The following is a 16,332-nucleotide window of genomic DNA, read 5'->3' on the forward strand; positions in this document are numbered from 1 at the left end:
AGCTTTGAAGTTTCATTAGGTCCCATTTGTTTATTTTTGTTTTTATCTCCATTACTCTAGGAGATGGGTCAAGAAGGATCTTGCTGTGATTTATGTCATAGAGTGTTCTGCCTATGTTTTCCTCTAAGAGTTTGATAGTTTCTGGCCTTACATTTAGGTCTTTAATCCATTTTGAGCTTATTTTTGTGTATGGTGTTAGGGAGTGATCTAATCTCATACTTTTACATGTACCTGTCCAGTTTTCCCAGCACCACTTATTGAAGAGGCTGTCCTTTCTCCACTGTACATTCCTGCCACCTTTATCAAAGATAAGGTGACCATATGTGCATGGGTTTATCTCTGGGCTTTCTATCCTATTCCATTGATCTATCTTTCTGTTTTTGTGCCAGTACCATACTGTCTTGATTACTGTAGCTTTGTAGTATAGTCTGAAGTCAGGCAGCCTGATTCCTCCAGCTCCATTTTTTGTTCTCAAGATTGCTTTGGCTATTCGGGGTCTTTTGTGTTTCCATACAAATTGTGAAATTTTTTGTTCTAGTTCTGTGAAAAATGCCAGTGGTAGTTTGATAGGGATTGCATTGAATCTATAGATTGTTTTGGGAAGTTATAATTAATGATTCTTTATATTAAAATTTCCCTGTTCAAATAACTATGTGGTTCTCTCTCCTGATTGGACCCAGAATGATACAATGATCTAAAATGTTCTCTTTGTGAAAGTGATACTCTGATTACATCATGCAGAAGTTTACATATTAAATTTGGACCAGTGTGTGTCTGCCTTAGCATGACAAAGGTCTGAGGAGATGGACTGGTCAATTCACACTCTTCCATGCTTTTGCCTGTGTTTTGCAATTACCTGTAGCTTTTTATCTATTAGTAGAGTTTGATTCTGAGTGAGACATCTGATTTCTGTGAGTCTGATTTTAAAATCTACTCCCTTGTGTTATTTATGCTATAAAGAAAGGACAAATCGTTGTAAAAATTACATTGCTAACTACCCTAAAGAATACAAAGGGATATACATTCACTATCACAACATATTACAAAAGTATTATTGCAAGAGTACTGGTATGTTCCAAATAAAATATACTGCATGGCTTAAACAAAGGAAAAGATTAATTTGAAATATTTAGATGGATATTTTGGAATATTGATATATTATATCTTCATTTAGCTCTAGAGTATCCTTAAAGTTTGGCTCCTGGGTAATATACTAACATCTATTCTCCATTTCTATGCAGGAACTCATACAAATACCATAAAAATATGCTATTTTACTATAATCTTGTTGTTTTCAGCATTCTTTGAGCAGTAAAAGTAAAGATAGGCAACCTAAGAATTGTGTAAAGATGGACTTAAAAATTAAACATTGTGATTTATCACAGTATTTAATAAAAGGTAAGAAATAAGACACATGGTTAAAAATTAAGGACTATGTATTCTGAAATCTTATTTTTCACCCACAATTAGAATTATCAAAAACTTACTAATTATGTTATTGTGATAATTCAGTGAAATAATTAATGTGAAATGCTCTAATAATTTATTTCTTTATTATTCAGGCTATGGCCTATTCCTGAATCTACAATAACAACCAATTTTAAAATGATGGCTTAAGATAACAAAAGTTTAGTTACTGTTCACACTACATGTTCATAACCAGGCTACTCTCTCACTTCTCCTTACTCTAGGACTCCAGCTAAAAGAACAGTCACCAGACCAAATATCGGTCTTCTCCTTAGCAGAGTAAGAGAGCTCTCTGGAAAATCTTACACACACACTCAAATGCTGCTATTTGTAAGTGGATCTTGTTAATTCCACTAACAGTTCACTGAATATAACTAGTTATATATCTCCCTCACTGAAAGGGAGCCAGAAAGGGTAATCCCATGAGTCCTGAAAGAGAAAAGCAGAACTCTTTATAAAACCAGAGCAATAAATACTGTAGTCTATCCTCTGGTCACAACTCACGTGGTTCAGTTTTGTACCCCAAACAAAATAAACTGTTTCAGAGATGTTCTTCAAGTACAGGATCTTTGCATGATGTGCAGAAACCTGTATATCAGGTACACCTGGTCCAGACTTTCATAAAATAAACAACAAAAACAACAACAAATTATCTGCCTTCTGAACACCCAAAACATGGTCCCGTTTAAAAAAAAAAAAAAAAAGGAAGAGTGGAAGACACAGAAGTCACTGGTTTATAGCAAAACTGATATCCTGCTGGGTAGTTAAGAAGCTCCCCCTGCATTGCAGGTACTCCTCCCAGTGGATGAGGGGTCTCCCCATGATATTCCTCTGTGACTTTTGTCTCTGCCTCCTAAGATTTTTTTCTTTTAACCTTCCCCATTTTCACCTGGCTAAATTTGAAGTGGGCATTGGAGAACATGTTCGCTTGGGGGGCTAGGCAGTTTTCTCATATCCTTCTGCCATGAGCTATTTCCACAGTTTGTTTCGAGAACATAATAGATTTGCTTTATTTCTATTCTTTCTTTCTTTTTTTGCTCCTATGAACATCTCTTTTGAGTTGATTTCTGATAACGTGAGCATATTGCTCTTTAATGGGAAAAATGCACAGTTATCTTTTCTCTGAGCCAGTTTACTCAATTGTAATTTTATAGTTAGCACAGCAACCTTTAAAAGTATAGGTTATTTTCACTATATAAAATATGAAAGATAACATAGTGTGGTAAGTGCTTAGATGTTTTTCTATAATAAACTTTGTTCTCAATTTTTTGGTCATCTCAATAAAGAAAAGATTAAGAAAAGATTGTGAGTCCCAACCACAAGACATTATATTTGTTCTTATTCTCATCAGTACCTCATTCTTTTTTATTAATTTTTTTGGAGTATAGTTGCTTTACAATGTTGTGTTAGTTTCTACTGTACAGAAAAGTGAATCATATATATATATATATCTCTCCCCTTTTTTTTTGGATTTCCTTCCTATTTAGGTAACCACAGAGCATTGAGTAGAGTTCCCTGAACTACACAGTAGGTTCTCACTAGTTACCTATTTAATACATAGTTATCAATAGTGTATAAATGTCAATCAGTACCTCATTCTTTTTATAAATCCTCACTTAGAATATTACTTCTGATACTTTATTGCAGATTTTATAAAACTTTCCCCTAATAATTGGTCAGCTCTGTGATATAAAAGCCATCATTAATATCATGCAAAGTGACTGGAAGCCTGGGAATATTTTCTGATAAAACATAAGTAACTCCCAATTATTGGTTAGTTGTGATTCATACCTAACTGAGTAGAAATTAAATAAATATATAATTTTTAAGTTTAAAATAATTATTCTCACTTGAATTCTTTATATGAAACTCATAATTTTCTAATTTACATTGACGATGACTCTAAGGCTCTAATGAAATTTTTCATCAGAGAAAATATACCCTGGAAAGTTATCTGTTACTGAGAGAGAAGTTACGTAAGGAAACTAATGATCTACCCTCAACTAACAAATGCCAACACTGCTAATGCCTTGTGTGAGTTAATCATTATACAGGATGAAACTTAACCTGAGCTGACCATTGTTATAGGTCCCTAAAATATAAATACAAATATATATGCATAGATAAGTATGATTTATGTATGTGAGTATATATATACACATACAAACACATGCACACACATTTACTGAGAGAGAAAGATACTTCAAATAAAGTTACTCTTTAATCTATACTATAATCCCAAATTTCTATTTTATCTTATATACTAGTAAGAGAAAGTAGACCACATGATTTGTCCCATTTAGCTGCTTGTTCACTCTCCAATTTACACTCATATGCTGTCCTTGCTTGAACTTCCAATACATCTTTGTAGGTCCATCTTTCTATACCAGTTGCATGGGAGAAGCAATCTAAATAAAAGACTTCGACAGAGAAGAATTAGCCACAAAGAATAATTATTTAAAGGGAGCAATGAATGTTGAACAAATTTTATTTGTTCTCTTCAAGAAAATGTTTCAAGTCAAATTGTGTTATGTGCATTATTATTTCATTTCTAGTCCTCATTGATGATGGAGTGAAATAGAAGGGAAAACCATTGGTTCTACTTAGATTAATAGTACTTTACTTATGGTTTATGCACTCTTGGCTAAGACAAAGATGATGAGGAGGAGGAGGAGGAGGAAAAGGAGGATGATGATAGAGAAAAAAAGTAATTTTATTGCTTAATTTCATTTTACATTGAAAGTTTTCTGTGTGAAAAATATGTTTGGTATCTAATTATAACATTACAAAAATGAAAAACTCAAAACAAATATAGGTATCTTGGTAAGCTCCTATTGAATAATGTCTATTCTTAGGAACACTCAAATATTCATCTGCTAACTTGTCATTTTTATTTGAATGTCTTATAGGAAACTCAAACATACTATTGCCCAAACTCTTTATTCTTTTGTTCAACCCTGTACTTAGCCAATAAACAACCAATGTTTCCTATATCTTAAAATGTCACCAATGTTCACCCAAGTACTGAAGGCCAAAACCTAGGAGTCACAATTAAATCTTCCTTTTACTCTCTTGAAATTTTGATTTAGGAGAACAGGTGAAGTGAGAATGGAAAGCCAGAGGCTCTTTCAACAACTCCTTTCCTTTTTTTAAGTCTGTGAAGATACTAGGTAAATTGTAGGGAATTAACATTCCCAAAGGGTATACCCCTACTCTACTTAGCCTTTATTTGGGTTGTATAATTGGAGAGGGTTAAGGGCCCAGAATGTGAGGACAAATTGCCTGAAAACTAGAGAAAAACTCAAAATAGCCTTTAGAAAAAGCAACTCTCTGTTAAATTGATCTCATCCAGGCTTTTCTGAGTGAGATTAGGTATATGAATTGGGACCATGTCTGTCCCTAGAAGGACCAGCACACACCTGTAGTCATATAAAACAAACAAACAGAAAAATTATATTAGATGGAGCATTGTATAGGTGTAAGACATTGTATTCCAACAAGAGAGAAAGAGAGGAAGAGAGAAAGAGAGAAAGAAACAAAGAGATAAAGAAAGGAAGGAGGGAGGGAGGGAGGAAGGAAGGGAAGAAAGAAGAGTATAAAAAATAGAACACTTTTTTTTAAGTGGTAAAAATTGATAGAGAGGGTCCTGAACTAATTTATCTGAGCAAGTGGAATTGAATAGTACAAAGATTTCTACAGGCCAGATACTTGAAAGGATTTGCCAGACTTTACAGAATATACTCACTATGGTAATTATTTAAGGCAAAGGATACGAGCAGCAAAAGAAAGAGAGTGCAGGTAAGCAATGTAGGGCCATGAGATAACACATGTGCATGCTTTCCATGGGTTTTTATTTGCACTCGTGTACTGCACTGTCTCTGGCTTGAACCATAAATGTCTATGCAAGAAAGCTTGTAAATAAGTTAGGCTTATTAACCTGGTTAGGCCAGTTGCAAACCATTGTTAAATACACTAACTGTGAGAACCCCATAGGGAGTTTCAGGATTTCAGAGCACATTATAAATCCACTGTCCTTATACTGACCCGGTGTTAAAGATTGAGTTTTTCAGTCCAAATGTAAATCAACTCTATTTCCCCAAATAACTCTGTAAACTCTTTCTTCTTTTCAATATTAAGTGAATGACTTCATATTGGATATAAATTAAATGAGTTACTTTTGTTTGAACATACGTATACATAGAGGTCTTTTTTTCTTTTTACCAGTTTAGAAATTGTCTAGTAAAGATCTATGAGTTAAACCTCCAATTATTTACGCAATATTAATTGGATTAACAATAATATTCAGGGACTCCAAACTTTAGAAAAAGTTAAACTCAAAAGTTACCCTCTGCACTAAATGCTAGTTAATAGTAACTTTTTTAGAATCTTAAGAGAAGTTCATTTTTCTATTATTTTTTTAATTGGGAGATTTCTTCTGGAAATGTGAGTGCATATACGTGTTTGTGTGCGTGTCTATCAATGAGTGGTATATGGAAATTTTAACATGGCATTTAAAAATTGTTTTATTATTTTTAAATAAACCCTTTTTAAGAGCAGTTTTAGGTTCACAGAAAAAAAACTGAGTAGAAAATATAGAGAGTTTCCATACACTCCCTGATCCCACATATGCACAATTTCCCCCAATATCAATATTCACCAACAGGGTGGTACTTTTGTAACAGCTGATAAATGAACACAGACATGTCATTATCACCCAAAGTTCATAGTATGCATTAGGATTCACTCTTGGTGAATTGTACATTCTACGGGTTAAGACAAATGTAAAATGACATGTATATTAATTTTGTATTCTGCAACTTTGCCAAGTTAATTGATGAGCTGTAGTAGTTTTCTGGTGGCATCTTTAGGATTTTCAGTGTATAGTATGTCATCTGTAAACAGTCCAGTCTTACTTTTTTTCCAATTTGCATACCTTTTATATATATATTTTTTTCTTTTCTGATTGCTTTGGCTAGGACTTCCAATACTATGTTGAATAAAAATGGTGAGAATGGGCATCCTTGTCTTGTCCCTGACCTTATAGGAAAGTTTTAAGCTTTTTACCACTGAGTATAATGTTAGCTGTTGACTTATCATATATGGCGCTTAAAATGTTGAGCTATGTTCCCCCTATACCCACTTTGTGGAGAGTTGTTTAATCTTAAATCGATGTTGAATTTTGTCAAAAGCTTTTTCTGCATCTTTTGAGATGATAGTATGATTATTATTCTTCAGTGTTAATATGGTGTATTTAATTGATTGATTTGTAGATTTTGATCCATCCTTACATCTCTGGGATAAATCCCTCTTGATGATGGTGCCAGACCATTTTTACATATTGTTAAATTCATTTACTGATATTTTGTTGAGGATTTTTGCACATATGTTTATCAGTGACATTGGCCTATAATTTTCTTTTTTTGTGATATCTTTGCCGGTTTTTGGTATCAGAGTGATGCTGGCCTTGTAGAGTTTTGGAAGCATTCTTTCCTGTGCAATTTTCTGGAAGAGTATGAGAAGGTAGGTGTTAACTCTGTGGCATTTATATACACTATGAACTACCAGAAAGAGAAATTAAGAAAAAAAAATCCCATTCACCGTTGCATTTAAAACAATAAAGTACCTAGGAATAAATCTAAGTAAGGAGGTAAAAGACCTGTAGCCAGAAAACTGTAAGACACTGATGAAAGAAATTGACGATGACCCAAAGAGAAAGATATACCATGTTCATGGATTGGAAGAATTAATATTGTTAAAATGAATATACTACCCAAGGCAATCTACAGATTCAGTGCAATCCCTATCAAAATACTAATGGCATTTTTTTCACAGAACTAGAATTCTAAAATTTGTATGGAAACACAAAAGGCCCTGAATAGCCAAAGTAATCTTGAGAAAGAACAGAGCTGGAGGTATCATGCTCCCTGACTTCAGACTGTACTACAAACTACAGTAATCAAAACAGTATGCTACTGACACAAAAGCAGACACACAGATCAATGCAACAGAATAGAGAGCCCAGAAATAAACTCACATAGTTATGGTCAATTAATCTATGACAAAGGAGGCAAGAATATAAATCAGGAAAAGACAGTCTCTTCAATAAGTGGTGCTGGGAAAACTGGACAGCTACATGTAAAATAATGAAATTAGAACATTTTCTCACACCATATACAAAAATAAATTCAAAATGTATTAAAAGCCTAAATGTAAGACTGAAAACCATAAAACTCCTGGAAGAAAACATATGCAGAACATTCTTTGACATAAATTGTAGCAATATTTTTTGGATGTGTGTCCTAAGGCAAAAGAAACAAAAGCAAAAATAAACAAATGGGACCTAATTAAACGTAAAAGCTTTTGCACAGCAAAGGAAACCATTGACAAAATAAAAAGACAACTTACAGAATGGGAGAAAATATTTGAAAATGATATGACCAATGAAGGATTAATATACAAAATATATAAACAGCTCATGCAACTCAATAACAAAAAAAAATGATTAAAAAATGGGCAGAAGATATGAACAGATATTTTCCTAAGGAGGATATGCAGATGTCCAACAAGGACATGAAAAGATGATCAACATCATTAATCATCAAAACTACAATGAGTAATCACCTCACACCTGTCAGAATGGCTATCATCAAAGAGAACACAAATAACAAATGTCGGTGAGGATCTGGAAAAAAGTAGACCCTTGTACACTGTTGGTGGGAATGTAAACTGGTGCAGCCACTGTGGAAAACAGTATGAAGGTTCCTCAAAAAATTAAAAACAGAACTACCACATGAGTCAGCACTTCCATACCTGAGTATATATCCAAAGAAAATGAAAACACTAATTTGAAAAGATACATATAACCCAATGTTCATAGCAGCATTATTTACAATAGCCAAAATATGGAAGCAACCTAAGTGTCCACCAACAGATGAATGGATAAAGAAGATCTGGTATATACATACAAAATAGAATATTACTTACTCATTAAAAAAATGAAAATTTGCCATTTACAACAACATGGATGGACCTGGAGGGTATTATGCTTAATGAAATAAGTCAGAGAGAGAAAGACAAATACCGTGTGTTATCACTTATATGTGGAATCTAAGAAATGAAACAAACAAATGAATGTAATGAAACAGAAATAGACTTACAGATATAGAGAACATACTAGTGATTACCAGTGGGGAGAGGGAAGGAGGGAGGAGAAAGATAGGAGAAAGGGATAAAGAGGCAGAAACTACGATGTTTAAAATAAATAAGCTACAAGTATATACTGTACACCACATGGAATTTAGCCAATATTTTATAACTTCAAATGGAGTATAATCTATAAAATTTTTGAATTACTATGTTGTACACCTACTATTAACATATTGTAAATTAACTATACCTCAAGAAAAGACATGTATCAATCATAATAGTATCATACAGAATAGTTTAACTGCTCTAAAAATCCTCTGTGCTCTGCCTATTCATCTCTTTTTCCCTTGGCATCCTCTGATCTTTTTATTGTGTCCATAGTTTTGCCTTTCTCAGAATGTCATACCATTGGAATCACAGTATATGTAGCCTTTTCATATTGGCTTCTTTCACTTGGTAATATGCATTTAAGGTTCCTCCATGTTTTTTCATGGCTTGATAGCTCATTTCTTCTCAGCACTGAATAATATTCCACTGCTTGGATGTATCACAATTTACTTAACCATTCACCTACGATGGACCTCCAAGTTTTGGCATTCATGAATAAAGATAGCTGCTGTTTACCGCCTTTGCAGGATTTTGTGTGAACATAAGTTTTCCATTCATTTGGGTAAATAAATAACAGAGTGCGATTGCTGATTTGTATGGTAAGAGTGTTTAGTTTTGTAAAAAACTACCAAACTGTCTTTCAAAGTGGCTATACTATTTTGCATTCCCACCAGCAATGAATTAGGGTTATTATGACTTTTTTTTTTTCAGTGAGTGCTGGAGCTATTAGGAATCTCAGTGACAACATCCCTTGATAATAGCTTAAAATAACATGTTCACATGTGGCTAAAATTTTTTTCTCTTCTCTTTTTTCCCTTTCTTTCTTAATTTCTTTTTTTTCTATTTTTTTGGTGATAAAAGATAATGGAGATTTTGGTGGCCACAATTTGGGGGTATAGAGGACTAAACTTATCCATGGAAAAATGATAAAGTACAGGATTTAAAGATGTAGAAAGTAAGATACTACCACTTTAATCTATTACTCAGGTCATCCAGAGTCTGGTATTCTGAACTGCTTGAATAATTTTCTTCTTTAATTGCAAAGAAATTGGTATCTTAAATCTGCTTCATGACATTCATATTCTCTATTACAGCAGTTTTTAACAGAGACAGAATTAATGTGCAAGAAATTCCTGGAGAAAGGACTAATGAGAATGATTCTGAGTAGCCAATTTCTTGCTCTGTTCATGATGCATTATATATTCTGGACAGAGACAAACTACCTGATCATAGTATTTTTCTTTAGAAAACTAGTTCCTTAAAACCATAAAAACCATAGTAGAGAATTAATAAAATTTAAAGTGATTCGTTCAATGGCAGAAAGAGTTAAACTCTCAGAATCAACTATATCTAGGTCAAAAGCCTTGACAGACGATCAACTTGGACAGTAAAAAGTTCTGGGAAAGAAGCCAAGAGGGATAGCACCAAGATCAAGAGCTGTAAATCTTAAGAATGAAGTTCTCCCTGAATCTAATGGACCACCTTACTTATCCATCTTTTTAAATTTAAGAATATTTGCCTTTGGGGGCTTCCCTGGTGGCGCAGTGGTTGAGAGTCCACCTGCCGATGCAGGGGACACGGGCTCGTGCCCCGGTCCGGGAAGATCTCACATGCCGCAGAGTGGCTAGGCCCGTAAGCCATGGCCGCTGAGCCTGCGCGTCCGGAGCCTGTGGTCCGCAACGGGAGAGGCCACAACAGTGAGAGGCCCGCGTACCGCAAAAAAAAAAAAAATATTTGCCTTATAAACTCTGAGGCAGATAGTCAGGACCCATCAAAGGTAGGTAAGCCTTAATCTTTCTCTCCAGATTCATTAAAATATCAGAACTGTTAGGAGGGACCCTAAGCTGTATGCCACAGTTTAGGTATTTTGGATGAGATAAGGTTTTGTTTTGTTTTCTTTTCTTTCTTTTCTTTTTGCGGTACGTGGGCCTCTCACTGCTGTGGCCTCTCCCGTTGCGGAGCACGGGCTCCGGACGCGCAGGCTCAGCTGCCGTGGCTTACGGGCCCAGCCGCTCCGCGGCATGTGGGATCTTCCCGGACCGGGGCACGAACCCGTGTCCACTGTATCGGCAGGAGGACTCTCTACCACTGTGCCACCAGGGAAGCCCTTGTTTTGTTTCTTAAATGGTGGGATTACATTAAAAGAGAAAGACTAATTTTTGAATAAGGACATAAATATGAGTTTTCTAGGTTGGAAATGTTTTAATGTTTCCCTAGGTGAGTTTTGGAATTAATTTATGTAGCTGTTGCAAAAAGGCCATTCTTGACTAAATACATCACATACAGTACAGACCACTAATAACTGGACATTGTAAATAATAGAGCTCAGAGACCCTAATCACGACAAAGATAGTAAAAAAGAAAACAATACTGCGTACTAGAGTTAGTGAGTAAAATTACAATTATCATCCAGAATTTGAAGAAATGATCTAATCCACTATTTATGATTTACTTATCTAGATGACACCTGGAAATAACCTCTGGGTATTAAAAAACTAAATAAAAATATGCCATCCATGTATAGGACATTTACTATAACATTTATTTTGAAAAACCTCTCTACATTCCAATATCTTTGATAAGAAGTCAGTGATCTGAGAAATGGATTAATTCAATACAAGTACACGTTAACCATGAACAATAGTTTCACATGATTTTGGTAAAGAAAAAAATTCTATTTCCTGTTTTTTTGGGTTTTTTTACCAAAATATATAAATCTATGAGATGTTTCATAATTTTAAAAATCAGAATAAAAAAAAGTGGGCTTTGAAGTTGGGTACTCTGGGAAACAGAATCTGAGATTGAGGTTTATGTCCAAGAGATTAATTGGGGAGTGCTCTTTTGATGACTTGCTTTTAGTAGACAGTACCCATTCGTCTAGGATTACTTATAGTAAATAACTCTGCAATATGTGAATTTTTGATGTATGACTTCCTGGAAAATGTCAGGTAAGCCATTTAGCTATCTGAGTATAAAATTGAGATGTTTCAGATCCTGGCTCTTGTGTCAGTATAGTTACTGCCCACCTAATTTAGAAATGTAGCTTTTAATCTGGGCCAGTCCATATCAGATGAGAAAAGGAAAGATAGAGGGGCATCATGCCATAAGTCCTGACCCTCTTCATATTTTACCTTGTACTTATTTGAAAAGCTTGATACTACAATCTTTGACTCATGAGAGTTTTATTGGAAAATCTAATACCTGTGCTATTTTAGCAATATAATATAAAAGCAAACATTATCCTGAATCATCTAGACCAAATCAGTGCTGGCAATGTACCTGTGCTGGCTTGTCACACAGCTCTTAGGTTAATGTAATTTTAGGACTGTCTATTTTTTGTTCTCATTTTCTGAGGAGATTCAGTAGGTCAAAGGCAGATAGATATTTACAGATATAATACTAATGGAATTCCTAGTCTCTACATTCAGTAAAACATATCCACAGTGGAAAAGTTATAAACATTGATAATTCAGATAAATCTGTCAATTAAAATACACAATTTATTTGAACAACAAAAAGAGACCTAAGATAATGGTGGGAGTCTATTTAAGACCCCTGCCTGGGAGATAATAAGAACATTGTGATAACAGGCAGTTGCTGGATTTGTCACAATTTGACTTACAGTACTCAGAGGGTATAATATTATACTTCAGATCCAAATACATGAAAATGTGTGGTTATTCACTAAATAAAGACATAATCTTCAAAAGTATAAACAGTAAAATGAAATGATAAGGGAATTAAGTGCATTTCCTTTCTAATAAAACCATTAAAAATAATTTGATTTTCTTTATGCTTGAAACAAAAACATATAGCAACAGGGCTTCCCTGGTGGCGCAGTGGTTGAGAGTCCGCCTGCCGATGCAGGGGACACGAGTTCATGCCCCGGTCCGCGAAGATCCCACATGCCGCGGAGCAGCTGCCTGCACGGCCGGAGCCTGTGCTCCGCAACGGGAGAGGCCACAAGAGTGAGAGGCCCGCATACCGCAAAAAACAAAAAAACAAACAAACAAAAATATATATATATAGCAACAATTAAGATATAAACATGAAATTAATTTGATAGAGGAAGAACAATATTTTGATCAAAATATTTCATACTTTGTTATAAAACATCAAAACACTTAAAACTTTACTGAAAAACAATGTAATAGATATTTTAATTTCAAACAAGTATAGTCTTATATTTCCCATGCTCACCTTCATAAAAATATTCATTACTTCCCTAGGCTTTGGGGCATTGCTTCTCCCCTTCGTAATTTAGCTTCAGAGTTATTTTATACACATAAAATCTTCTACTTGGTCAAAGGGAGTTTTCATTTTAACTTCACCATTCTTGGTATACTGTCATGTATCAATCATCAAGTTGCTTTTATAAACTGTATAAAGATATATGTGGATATTTAGTTTTATACCACATGTATCATTATAATTACCATCATGATTTTAATATTTGATTTATTTAGGCAACTGTAGTGATACTGTGGTGTGTTGCTTAGATACCATCTCTACTTCTTTCAGGAATAAAATACTCTTCCCCCAACCCCTGTGTTGAGCATGTTGATGGTTGAGAGTCATCAGCTGAGTTAGTATCAAGTATGGCCTTAGTTGTCACCAGGTCTCAGTTCAACTTCTCTTTCTGCCTTACTCTCGTCGCCAGACTGTCCAAATGACAAGACTTTTCCTCTGCTCCTCAAAGTTGTCTACGAAACTGGTTGTGTTTGTACAGTTTCTATGAGTCTAGTGGAGACTGGTGTTCTTAAACCCAGCATGGTGGTCACATTTGCTCTAGTCAACGATACTACTGACTAGAAATTTCCATTGAAATTGCACCACGAAGCTTTGAATAAAGCTCTTCCTGGTGACAGAATGGGCTTCAACGTGTCTGTTGAAGATATCCGTTATGGCAACATAGCTGATAACAGCAATAATGACCCACTAATGGAAGCAGCTGGCTTCACTGCTTAGATGATTATCCTGAATCGTCTAGGCCAAATCAGTGCTGGCAATGTACCTGTGCCGGCTTGTCACACAACTCTCATTGCTTGCAAGTTTGCTGAGCTGGAGGAGGATTTTTCATTATTCTGCTAAGAAGCTGGATGATGGCTCTAAAGCCATCATCTGGAAGTCCATGTGTGTTGAGTGTTTCTCTGACTAGCCTCCTCTGGGTTGTTTTGCTGTTCTTGATATTAGATAGACTGTTGCTGTGGGTATCTTCCAAGCACTGGACAGGAAGACTGCTAGAGCTAGCAATGTCACCAAGTCTGCTCAGAAAGTTCAGAAGGTGTTAAGTGAATTATCTGTAACACCTGCCACCACAGTCTTAATCAGTGCTGGAAAAAATGGTTTTAGAACTGTTTGTTTTAATTGCCCATTTAAGTTTAATAGTAAAAGAGATTAATGATAACCATCTGTAGTAAAACCTTTGGGAGGAGGATATTTTACAGACCATTGTGGGGGGCAGTTGTAAGTCATTAGTTTTTAAAATCAGTACTTTTTAAATAAAAACAAGGACCAAAAATCTCTCAAAATTTTGAAACTCATTAAAACAAACTTAATGAGAGAAAAGAATCCCCTGCCCCAAACAGATTGACCCCACTTCTACCCCAGTTTGAAGACTTAGTGGCTCCTGCCTCCCCCATTCCCTTGCTCACGGGAAAGATCCCCACCACTGGCTCTACTTTCAAGCTGATCATAGCTATTTTACCTATCCAGACTTCAGTGGGACACAAAATATTTAGAGAAACCTGATGTCTTTCAAGGGATTTGTTGCTAAGTGTAATAGTAATGATTACTTGTATTACTACTACTTTCCAATCATGAAAGAACTCAAAACTCTGTCCTATGAAGAGTTCACAACATGAAGGCATTGCTTTAAATTCTCTTTTTACATCATTTTTTCAGTCTTTCTGAATTATCTTTGATGCTAGCTGAGACTCAAATTTACATAAGAGCCAGAAATCATCTAGCTATTTCCCAGCCTCTTCACCTTCTAATGTCTACATTGTTTCTTTTAAAAAGGATTTTAAACTGAGGCTGAGGTAGGAGGTGGTGGTAGTGATGGAGATTTAAGAAAATGTGCTTTCTTTTTCCTGCAGAGGAAATATTGTACCCTCAACATCTTTTTCCTATCCGTTTGCTTCCTGCCTGTTTTATGTCATAATTATAATCCCATTACCTCATCATGCTGCAGGGATCGTCGAAGGAGAAGAAGGAATGAACATCCCTGGGTTCTCACTTTCACAGTGTTCTGGCTGAGGGCTAATTACAGAACCAAATGGGAGAGGCCCTGCAGCCATTATAAATCCTGCAATTATACAGTCTGAACCAATCTAAGAGCTGGAAGAGTGACTCAGAGCAGGCCCACTGAGACCTTGGACTACACTTACCAGAAGCCTTCACCTCAGGAACAGGGCCTTTACTGGTGGGGAGGGGCAGTTCTTTAGGGAGGGCTGCCATAGAAGGTGGGGCAGGAGAGCAGATGAGAGGAGCCTTGGCTAATTCTATTACGTGGCCTGAAAAACACAAATGTAGATCCTGAGAGTTAACACCCCCCACTCCCACTCCCACCCCCACCCCCTGACAAGAAGGTCTTGTGTGTAAATCCCAGTCTGAGAGTCAGCTTCCCAGAGAACCTGGCCAATAGACAATTGAAGCCGGGAATCATCCAAAGTAACCAACTGTAAAATGGGAGTTTAGAGCTGGATTGCTTGCTGGCTGGTTGGCAGTGAAGACCTCATTAATAGTGGTAGTTGAATCACTAATAGCCCATGTGGCAGTGGTATAATTATTAAAATCCCATTGCTGTTGAACTAAGATGAAATATCAGTGAAAGGGAATATATGGAAAGTGAAATGGCTTAGGATTTGAGAGTTGCATAAGAATTAGTAAGAATAACTTTATGAAATCCAATGGCTACTACTGCATTCAATTGAAGCCTTAGAAAGGATAAGGATGATTAATCTCCAATTAAAACTGAAGTGTGAAGCCCAGATGGCCTTGGCAGCATATAGAGGAACTCTCATTTACTGCACCTGAAACATAGAAAATATACAGGATCTGGGCTGAGGCTTAATTATGAGAGAAGCAGAGCTCCAGAGAAGGTTGTATTCTCATTGCCAGCAAAATGTTACACTAAGGTAGGGGTCCTGACAGGAAGGATTGAGACTCTAGATTTCCTATGGAGTTTTTTGTATATGCACTCAGAAGTGTTCAAATCTCAGATTATCCTGGGAACTTTATACTTGCAAAATTGCCCCTCTGTGTATCTGTCAAAACATAGAACCCACCTCGTGGCTGAAGAAAATACAAATGTCTCCTCCTTGTAGGAATGTGTTTCCCTCATCGTTAACTCCATATCTCCTATCAGCCACAATTTTAATAATTAGCATTGTATTAGTCTCCTGTGGCTGCTGTAACAAATTACCACTATTTTGATGCTTACAAAAACAAACATTTATTCTCTCAAATTCCAAAATCAGTATTACCTAGTCAAAATCAAAGAGGTGTTAGAAATGTGCTCTAGAGAGAGGCTCTAGAGAAGAATCCATTCCTTGCCTCTTCTAGCTTAAAACTTTCCTGTTTTCTAGCTTTTGGTGCATCCCGGCATTC

General features: G+C 35.7%; 1 pseudogene; it reads left to right on the plus strand.

Moving 5' to 3' along the window:
* Window positions 1-11,662: 11,662 nt before the first annotated feature.
* Window positions 11,663-14,122, plus strand: LOC103081770 (elongation factor 1-alpha 1-like; annotated as a pseudogene).
* Window positions 14,123-16,332: the final 2,210 nt, after the last annotated feature.

The sequence above is a fragment of the Lipotes vexillifer genome, unplaced genomic scaffold (genome assembly GCF_000442215.2).
Source record: "Lipotes vexillifer unplaced genomic scaffold, Lipotes_vexillifer_v1.1 scaffold879, whole genome shotgun sequence".
In the NCBI taxonomy this organism is placed as follows: Eukaryota; Metazoa; Chordata; class Mammalia; order Artiodactyla; family Lipotidae; genus Lipotes; species Lipotes vexillifer.